Source organism: Myxocyprinus asiaticus, chromosome 28 (assembly GCF_019703515.2).
Source record: "Myxocyprinus asiaticus isolate MX2 ecotype Aquarium Trade chromosome 28, UBuf_Myxa_2, whole genome shotgun sequence".
Classification (NCBI taxonomy): domain Eukaryota; kingdom Metazoa; phylum Chordata; class Actinopteri; order Cypriniformes; family Catostomidae; genus Myxocyprinus; species Myxocyprinus asiaticus.
Genome location: NC_059371.1, coordinates 30473991 through 30483955, shown reverse-complemented (window position 1 = coordinate 30483955; position 9965 = coordinate 30473991). Strand labels below are relative to the sequence as shown.

The 9965-nt window shown below is 34.9% G+C and overlaps 1 long non-coding RNA gene across 1 annotated transcript; it reads right to left on the bottom strand.

Moving 5' to 3' along the window:
* Positions 1-2100: 2100 nt before the first annotated feature.
* On the bottom strand, positions 2101-9823 carry LOC127418704 (uncharacterized). Its single transcript, XR_007893535.1, has 3 exons — positions 9760-9823; positions 8046-8095; positions 2101-3217 (listed from the first exon to the last, which is right to left on the bottom strand). It is a non-coding gene; the product is annotated as an uncharacterized LOC127418704 (long non-coding RNA).
* Positions 9824-9965: the final 142 nt, after the last annotated feature.

The window sequence follows — 9965 nt, the reverse complement described above, 5'->3', positions numbered from 1 at the left end:
AGATTTGGCAGGTACCTCAGGGCCAATTGAGAAAACAGCTGGTTTGCATAAGAAACGCTGATGATAGCATAGTACAGGGATTTGGGTGGGGCTCTGAAAATCTCCTTCAGTTGTACTCTAATCACAGAGAAAGCAAGCCAGCATTTATGTGGTATTGCTGATTGCTGATCTATCTCTGTTTACCCAGAAACAAAATAATGGTCAATGGGATGAACCATACTATGATATTACAAACATGATGTACAGGAACTAAAGCTTAAATTAATGTTAAACATTCTAAACCAGCATCAAACCATTTCAAAATGGACCACTCAAAGCTAGAGTTGGAGTTAACACCAGTTTCAGACCAATACCACATCCCTCCAGGTCCAGACATAGTATTAAATACCTGAGGCCCAGATCCAGGCCAAACCCTAAGCTCAAGACCCAACGTATCAGGCCAGAACTGTGCTGGATAAGAGTAAATGCTGTATTTATTGTACAATGCATTTCAAAATGCATACAAATAAATAAATAAATACACTATATTTTCAAAGTTTTCAGTTTTTCAAAACAGAAATTTCAAATAATTTATTTCACTATCCTTTATTGGAACCTTCAATAATAATAAAATAATAATAATAATAATAATAATAATAATAATAATTATAATAAATTACACAGCATAAATAGGGCAAAAAAAGCTTGCTGGGCCATGAAAAGATACCACTTTGACTAGTGGTTAAAGTAATAAAATTCTAAGCCTAACCCTAACCCTAACCTCACTTTACCCTAACGTAACCCTAACCTATGTCTAACCCTAACTGAGACAATGAGCAATAACATCCAGACCAGGCACATACTTATCTTAAGAGGTCTCCTGACTAAGACCAAGAGATCAAGACTCTACTCAGAAAATATATTGCAAAAAAACAAGAAAATTATGTTCTAAAAACTCAGAACATAATTGTATACACACATAAATCAAAATAAGAGAAGGTCTGCCCTCTGAAAATGTCTATAGAAAAAAGTTTTTTATTATTTAGCAGCAGGGGATTTAAAAACAAATGTTTTGGCCAAAAACCTTCCTCATCTTATTTGGTCTTCTTATAGATAACGTGTGAAAGTTATTAGGTGTCCATAATTTACTGATCAGCCAATAGGAAATGTCAAACTCAACACAATTCCACAATCAATAACATAACACCAATAGAAGTAATATGACACATCAGGTGTAGAATGCAGTTCATTAATCAAATCATGTTTTGTTTGATACAAACATGAATAAAAACCTTTGACTGCAGTCCTGACATTTTCCTGTTTGCAGCCAGTTATGTAATCTTAACAGACAGCATGGCTTAAGTCTTCAAGTATCATGAGAGCCGCCACAATCCAGTCTGATAATCACAGGACGTTATTGTCCCACCCATTCCCGTTACCCCCCAACAAATCCACCAAGGACATTCCAGCTCACACTCATGCTAAATATGTTCTGTAAATCAGAAATGAATGACAACACCACCCACAAGACAACATAAACAGAACAAGGACAAATGAGTCTGGTACAAAAAAACAAACAACAGAGACTGAGGAGCAAACTGCCATTAGGACAAAAGGAAAACAATATATGTCTTGCATTATCTGAAAGGAATGGTGAGTGCAGGAAAAATATGTCTATGAATCATTATTGGTCTGTTATTTCTTGACTAGTAAAGAAATGTGCATTACCAGTCACTCAGATCTGTACTTTTCACAAGACTACAATAAAGCAATATGTTTGTCAGTGTTGGTGCTTTCCAGGAAAATCTGACCATGCCCTTACAAAAAAAGCACTGTGATAGCACAATGGCACAATGATGGTGTCTGATGGTAATACCATACTACTTTGTACTTTGATATATACTATGCTATCACCATAGCACATGTCCAAAAAAAACATGGCATTACCATGGTACATGTTCAAAAAAATAAAGGCACAATTGTGACAGCACAATTGTGACAGCACAATGGCATGATGATGATGTCTGATGTTAATACCATAGTACTTGGAATTACAACATGGTATCACCATAGCACATGTCCAAAAAAAAACATGGTATCGCCATCGTATATGTCTAAAAACATAGCCTTACCATGGTATATGTTCTAAGAGCATGCAAAAACCACGGTATTTGTCCAAAAAAGGGAATTACCATGGTACTTGTCCTTGAAAAACATGGTACAGGTATTACAAAGGTATAAGTTCAAAAAGCAAGCAAGTACCATGGTACTTGTACAAAAACCAAGGTATTACTTAGGCACGTGTTCAAAAAACTTTATCACCATACATTCATAGAACATGTGCTTGCACAAAAAACATGGCATTTCCATGTTACATAAATAGTATTACCATAGTATACAGTATGTTCAAAAAGCATACAATAAAAAAAAAAAAAAAATGGTAGGTTATTAACATGGTACAGTTCTTGTTTAAAAACATGGTATAACCATGGTACATGTAAAAAAATATATAAATAAAAACATCACAATAGTACGTCAAAATAACATTGTATTAGCATGGTTCATGTTCATAAAACCTTGGTATCACCACAGAACATGTCCAAAAACATCATATTACCATGGTACATGTCCAAAACATGAAATAACCATGGTACATTTATAAACAAAAACAAAAAAAAAAAAAAAACAACAACATAGTATTACCATAGTAAATGTAAAAAAAAACATACAGGTACCATGGTACTTGTCAAAAGACACGGTATTACTATGGTACATGTCCAAAAACATGGTATTACCATGATACTTGTTTAAAAACATATTACATGTCCAAAAAACATTGTATTACCATGGCATAAGTCCAAAAACATGGTAATATTATAGTACTTTTTTGTTAGTGTGACCAAGTCCAAGTCAAAGCCAGTCAAAAGAGCAATCAAGAAGATCTCGGTTTTTGTTTGTGTCTGTGTGAGTGTGTGAGACACAAGGAGTCAGAGATTAAATACACACACACATATATCCTCACTCCCACCCAAGGCTGCAGGGTGTTTTCTCATCTTGTCTGCCCTCTGTGAGTGTTGTCGCACCTGCAAGGCTCATCGACTTTTCCCTCACCTCACTTCGATGGTTAGATTCTCTCACTGCAGAACAGAGTAAGTAAAGAATGTAAAATGTCAGGGTTCAGGCCACACCGACCAAGGGAGGGGAGTACAGAGAATCCCACGAGAGTGTGTTGTCGTCACTGATGGAGATAAAGATAGAGAAATCCAGTGTCAGGGTAAGGGGGTAAAATGCAGCTCTAACTCATATGTTTAGGCTAGTACACTTGAAATGGACATAAATATCACACCAGGGGTCTATGTTTCATGTTACTCTTATAACTTATTGCTTCCTGTACTGATTGGAGACCACCTCTCATTTTTAACTCTCAGTTTTGGAATGTTTCTTAAATATTATAACAGTAATAAATAATAATTAACTAAAGGTGTTTGTACGTCAAGTCCCTATGGTTTAATTTTTCTGTCACCTTATTGTCTAGTGATGACAATCCAGTGACTTGTGCTTTACGAATCACGATGTTCATTTGAATAATCTCGATATCGATTCTTAAATCCCAAGATCGATCTTTTACTCTATTTGCAACCCTCAACTACAATGAGAGGAAATCCCTCGTATTGGCAACCAAATTTCGCACTACATGACTAAAATACAGTGTATTTGGCAACTGACTGGTCAGTGTTTAGATTTCACCCACCAGAGATTGTGTAGTATAGTGGTGGAGTATTCAGCAGTGAAATACTTTCACTGCGTTTTGAGAGTAAAAGTTGTTTAATATGTCTATTTTAATACCCTTCCTGTTCTCTACAGTCAGTTGTCAAAAACAACAAAAAATAAACATTTATTTCTAATCATGCAAAGCACAGATGAAATAAAGCATTCGAGTCCTCTCTTGTTAATATGCGCACATTTACAGACGCTCTTTACAGAAATGCTGGTTTTCTTAAAGAGACAGTGACAGTTTGTTCAACACATCAATGTAAATACTTGTAAATATTACAAGTTGTGCAATTAAACCATAAACATGTAACAAAAAAATATGAAAAATAATATATTATTTATTGATTAAATACTTGGATTTTTTCATTTTTTAAAAGCCAAAATGTTACCAAAATTATGAAAAACTAATAAACTATAGTAAAATTAATGTTTTCGTAATGTACCTAGAAGGTCCCCTGTATAATTAACAGCATTAGCTGGGAAAGAATTTCTTTCATATGTAAGCAAAAGGGACATTATAACTGAAATATACCCATATGAATTGATATCGAATCTAAATCAAATCAAATCGAGAGCTTGTGAATCAGAATTGAATCAAATCGGGAAATCTGTATCAACAACCAGCCCTAATTCACAGTGACAAGTGATCCAATAATATCACTGTATGACATTGTCAAAGCAGTTTCATAAAGGTTGAAGATTACATTATGATTAAATCTGTCTCACGTTGACATCTGTGAGTAAACCGTAAATCAATCCATTCTAATAAAAGTAAACACGACTAAATGTACAGCATGATCACATGCCTGGAGTATGCTCTTATCTACAGAATGCCATTTTATGTGACCACTCTATCTGTCCCCATTATATAAGTTGAGTCCTAAGGAGCATTCTAATAGGAATAAGAGGACTTCAGAATGTTTACCAACTTCCTGCTTCTTTGGAGCGTTCGGACAGCTTTATGTTGACACAGTCCTTATCACTCAAGGTAGGAAAACATCTTGTCCCTATAGATCTGGGCAGGAAATGTAATGACTTGATGGATTCCCCCATTCTAAAGGGACAACTCCTATTTGTTGGTAACATAATTCTAGAACAGTGAAGACAAAGTGACCAGGGCGCCTAGTCGTATCCTTATCTGTTCATTTTAGCCTGGGGCTTCTCTACCATCTACACCACTGGATCTCAACTAAGGGGGCCACAGCAAACTTCTAAGATGGCCTCTAGATAACTTAAAATAATTTAAAATGAGATAAAATATGATATAATATGATAATCCAACTTTCTATAATAAATCTAAAAATGTAAATCTTTTTAATGAAGAACATACAGTTCTTAAAGATTCTGGAATCACAAAATTGATCGTGTTTAATTATTTTCACGTATTAATGTTAGGGCAGGACGAGATATCAAATACTGACGATATTATCGCAATGATTTTGCTGATGATATAAAATTAAGCAATATCGTGAATATTGCGATGATTTCAATGCAAAGTTTCATAAAGAGCGCATCAGTAGACTATTAATCAAAATAACACCTAAATGGCGATATGGTCATACTGTATGTCATTATAGAACTACAAAAGGCTGTGATTAAAGACAGGTAAACATGGTCTGTTTTTTACAACATTTACAAAGACGGCTCAGTATAACAGAAAAGAAGGTGATGACAGCGTTTCACCAGATGCAGAATGTTGTAAACTACACACTGCACATTCAGTGTCAAAATGAAAGCTCCAGGTGAAGGTGAAGTAATTGGACAGAAATATATTACTATTATATAAAACAAATCTAATCCTCAAAATAATAAATCTTTGTGTTCATTTAATGAAAAGCTATGGGGAAACATGCCTTTTTTATTTTTAAATAGATTTGTATTCAATTCCTTTACATTTTGAATGTACTTGGCTACAATGTCTGTTTGGAAGTGGATGAAATGATGGTTCCTCTGATTAAAAAAAAAAAAAAAAAATCACTTTTGAGCCATTTCAGAGCAAATACATAAATTTCAAGACACAATATATATCGAATATCATCAATAGGCTGAAAAATATTGAAATGTAATTTTTGTAACCATCTCTCCCAGCCCTAATTGATGTTCCCAGTTTCTGTTAATTAAGTTTGAAAACAAGCCATTTATCATCATTACAGCATAAGTACAGCAAGGGGGCCTTTGAATATTGTCTTGGACAATGAGGGGCCTTGGAGTTAAAAAGGTTAAGGACTACTGATCTACACTGTCAATCACATACATCTACAGAGTCAGTCAAATACTTCAACACTGAGGGGCAATTATTATTAGATTATAATACATTATACACTGCGCTTCAATCACAAAAATTGTGCGTCGCAATTTAGATTACACTATTACCGCCAGATGAAAGCAGATGAGAGATGTGTGTGTATATTTTCTATCGATAATATCAGCAGTAATTCATCAAATAATAACTGGAAAACTGAAACACTAGAAACACTGTTGGAAAAATATTTTTAAGATAAATACATTGACCAGTTGAATCTTCAGCACTGACTGGCATAGGAATGAATATCAAGATCAACTTGCCCAAGTGCACTTGGGTGAAAGTGTAGACTGATGTGCCTTTTATTAATACAGGGTTCTCTAGGGGGTTTAGTCTTGCCTGGAATACCACAACTGTTAAGCATTTCAGGGTAATCAAACTCTACATCTCAGAGCCCTCGCCTCATTCCAGTGTCCCCCCACCTCCAGTCAAAAACTATCAGACGGTTATTAATACAAGAGTCAGGCCGTCATCAGTGGCCAATGGTAGCAAGAGGGTGTGTGCAAATACTATAGAGGACACATAATCCATGGCTATACGTGACCGACGGCAGTCTGTGAGTGTCCTTACAGGAAGGGTCAGAGAAGATCAGTGGGCCGAGTTCCACATTTCACTGTAAGAATTTGGCTGGGGAAGAGGATATTGGATGAAACATTACAGCAGTGAAGTAGTGATCGGATTTGCAAATATGAAAGAAAAGAAATCTTGTTAGTATCTCAGTTGTTTCCCATAGACAGCAATGAGAATAGATGGTTTGAAATGAGCAATTAATTTTTCTTCTGGGTAAGCATATACATCACATTAAAATGTTCTGTGTCATTTGTGGGTACAACACATACTGTATACACAAAGTCAAGCTGTCTCAAGGATATCCCTGCTTACACATGCAAGGCGGGTGCAAAGTTCCTTCCATCCTTGTGTGAGAGTTTGACATAGCCATGTGCTGCTCCTAAGTCTGACCTAAGGGTGTGTCCATAACAAGTTTTAACTACACACACACCAAGTCGTCCAGACCAGAATAATCTCTCAACAAACATCCACTCACCTGGTGGTCGTGCCTGGGGCTTTTCATTTCACCATGTGAAAAATATGATACCCCCAGTTTATTAGCGACACACACATGTCATAATGTAGTAAGTCACCCACATGCACACACATACAAAAACACACACATGCTCTCACATTGCGCGCAAACATAGTGTCAGGTTGCCAACACTGGTGGCTACACTTTCATTATTTCATTATTGAATTCTAAGTACACTACCAATCAAAAGTTTTGAAACACTTGACCGAATTGTTTCTCATGCTCTTAAAAATCTTTTGATCTGAAGGCGTATGCTTAAATGTTTGAAATTAGTTTTGTAGACAAAAATATAATTGTGCCACCATATTCATTTATTTAATTATAAATCAAAAATTTTATTTAAAAAAAAAGTTTTTGAAATTGATGACTTGGACCAAATAATAAAGAAAAGCAGCCAATAAGTGCCCAACATAGATGGGAACTCCTTCAATACTGTTTAAAAAGCATCCCAGGGTGATACCTCAAGAAGTTGGATGAGAAAATGTCAAGAGTACAGGTCTGCAAATTCTAGGCAAATGGTGACTATTTTGAAGATGCTAAAATATAACACAGTTTTGATTTATTTTGATTTTGATTTATTTTGATTTATCACAACATAATTCCCATAGTTCCATTTATGTTATTCCATAGTTTTAATGACTTTTATTCTAAAATGTGAAAAAAAAATTATAATAAAGATTGAGTCAGTGTTTCAAAACTTTTGACTGGTAGTGTATATGACAAGGGACTAAAAATGGTTTAAGGAATTAAATCAAAAAACGAAAAACAAAACCTTTATCTTAATTACATTAACAACCGGTTAATTTCACTCCAATATAATTTTTCATAATTTAATAATTACATTTCCAAAGAAAAAATAGTACTTTTTACTCCTCACCATTTTATTTAAACTTGAAAAGTACTCACATTTTTGCAGATCATTTTCTTTCATCTTACTGGACTAAAGCCGCTTTTCTCTGCAAAACAACAGATGACACCAGAGGTCAGTCATTTCAAGAGTGTCGCACGACAGCTGTGTGGAGTTACGACCATCTGCAGAGGTGGAATTTTAGATCTGATTTGAGCTTCGGATACATTGAAATATTTGTGTAACTAGACCGTATGTGACTGCCTGGCTGAATGTGATGTATTCATTCAAAACTATGAGCACGAAGTGAGAAACACTGATGATTTTTGTCTTAAACTTTAATCTAAACGTCTGCTGCATCTACAGATTGGACAGTTATGAAGTCAAAAATGATTATTCACATTGCATATATATATATATATATATATATATATATATATATATATATATATATATATAAGAACAAAAGGCTTTTGTAATTAAATGTGTACATGTATTTCTACATTTGCCTTCATATTTAAATCAGATCTATGAATTTCCATTCACTATTTGCTGAATTATTGTTGTTGTTGGGCAACTATTAATTATAATAACAACTATAAAACCAGCAGAGATAATGATGATAATAATGATAATAAAAATAATGGAGTCTAAGTAAATATTCAATTTTATTGAATTTATCCATCTGCTCAACAACAAGGTTTGGTAGCAAACCTCAGAAAACAATTAACAAAATCAACAACATAACTAACTTTCTTCAAAGGTTATTTTGAAATGTTTTATCTTTCTCTATGTCTCAGGGGGCTGGGTGCTCTGACATCGCAATTTGTGAGTGCCTTCTCCCATGCAACAAATTTTGTGTGACTGTGGCAACATTTTTGCAAAAACAAATTATGGGGCTCATTGCATGTCTCAGGGCAGTTCAGAAGAGAAATGTCCACTGTCCATTGTAAAAGCAAGTGAAATGTTCTCCTGAACAGATGACGTTTTTAAGGTTCATTTTCTATTGTGATTTGAATCAACAAAACCTACCTCCCTACCCTAAACCTTAAACCTAACCAATAGTGTCATAAAAAGCAAATGTGACATGAAAAACATGCTTTCTGAAGCAACCACATAATTTTGTGGTGCTTCTGTGACACTTTCAGCTCATGTGTCCACTCGTGTGCTCTTCAGGACTTGTACCCCTGTCCGTTGTATCGCATATGCAACACTCTTTCAGTTGAGCTACCATACAATTTGATCACACTTAAACAGGCTTGTAAATGAAGTTGGTTATGTAATGCAAATGTTAAACTGAGTCATGCACTATAGCAAAAGTGTTTATATGTCATAAGACGGCATTGTGTGAGGAACAGGGCAAAAAGTAAATATTTATGAACTGATGATCTGTCATTTTACTCATGATTTGAGTGAAAGGGAATAAAAGTCATTGTTGTTTTAGCATTCCTCTAGTGTTCATTCACCAGGAAATTATCATGTTACATACAACAGGCCACATAAATATAATTATGCAAAAATATGGTTGTGCTGTCGTATATGCCCATTTGTGTTTCTAATCTTTAAGTCTCGTTCAGCAAAATGAACAAATCTTTATTCAAGTAATTTCGTTCATTTCGTTCATTTGAGCAGAATTAAATTAAAATGTTACATTTTCAATAGCCAAATCCCCCCAACACGTCTACTTACGCAAACTTTGATTATAGTCCCAATAAGGAAAAATGTATAATGCAGCCAAGGACAAATTATGAGAAACAGAAATGATTAGTTCACCTCTCGAGTCTTCTGGTCCAAGTCGTTCGTTCTTTTGTCACGTGACAGCCGTGTACACTATGCATTGCTCACACAGGAAACAGAAATGATTAGTTCACCTCTGAAATCTTCTTGCCCGAGTCGTTCGTTCTTTTGTCACTTGACAGCCGTAGGTGCATAGCGTATACGGCTGTCACGTCACAAAAGAACGAACAACTTGGACCAAA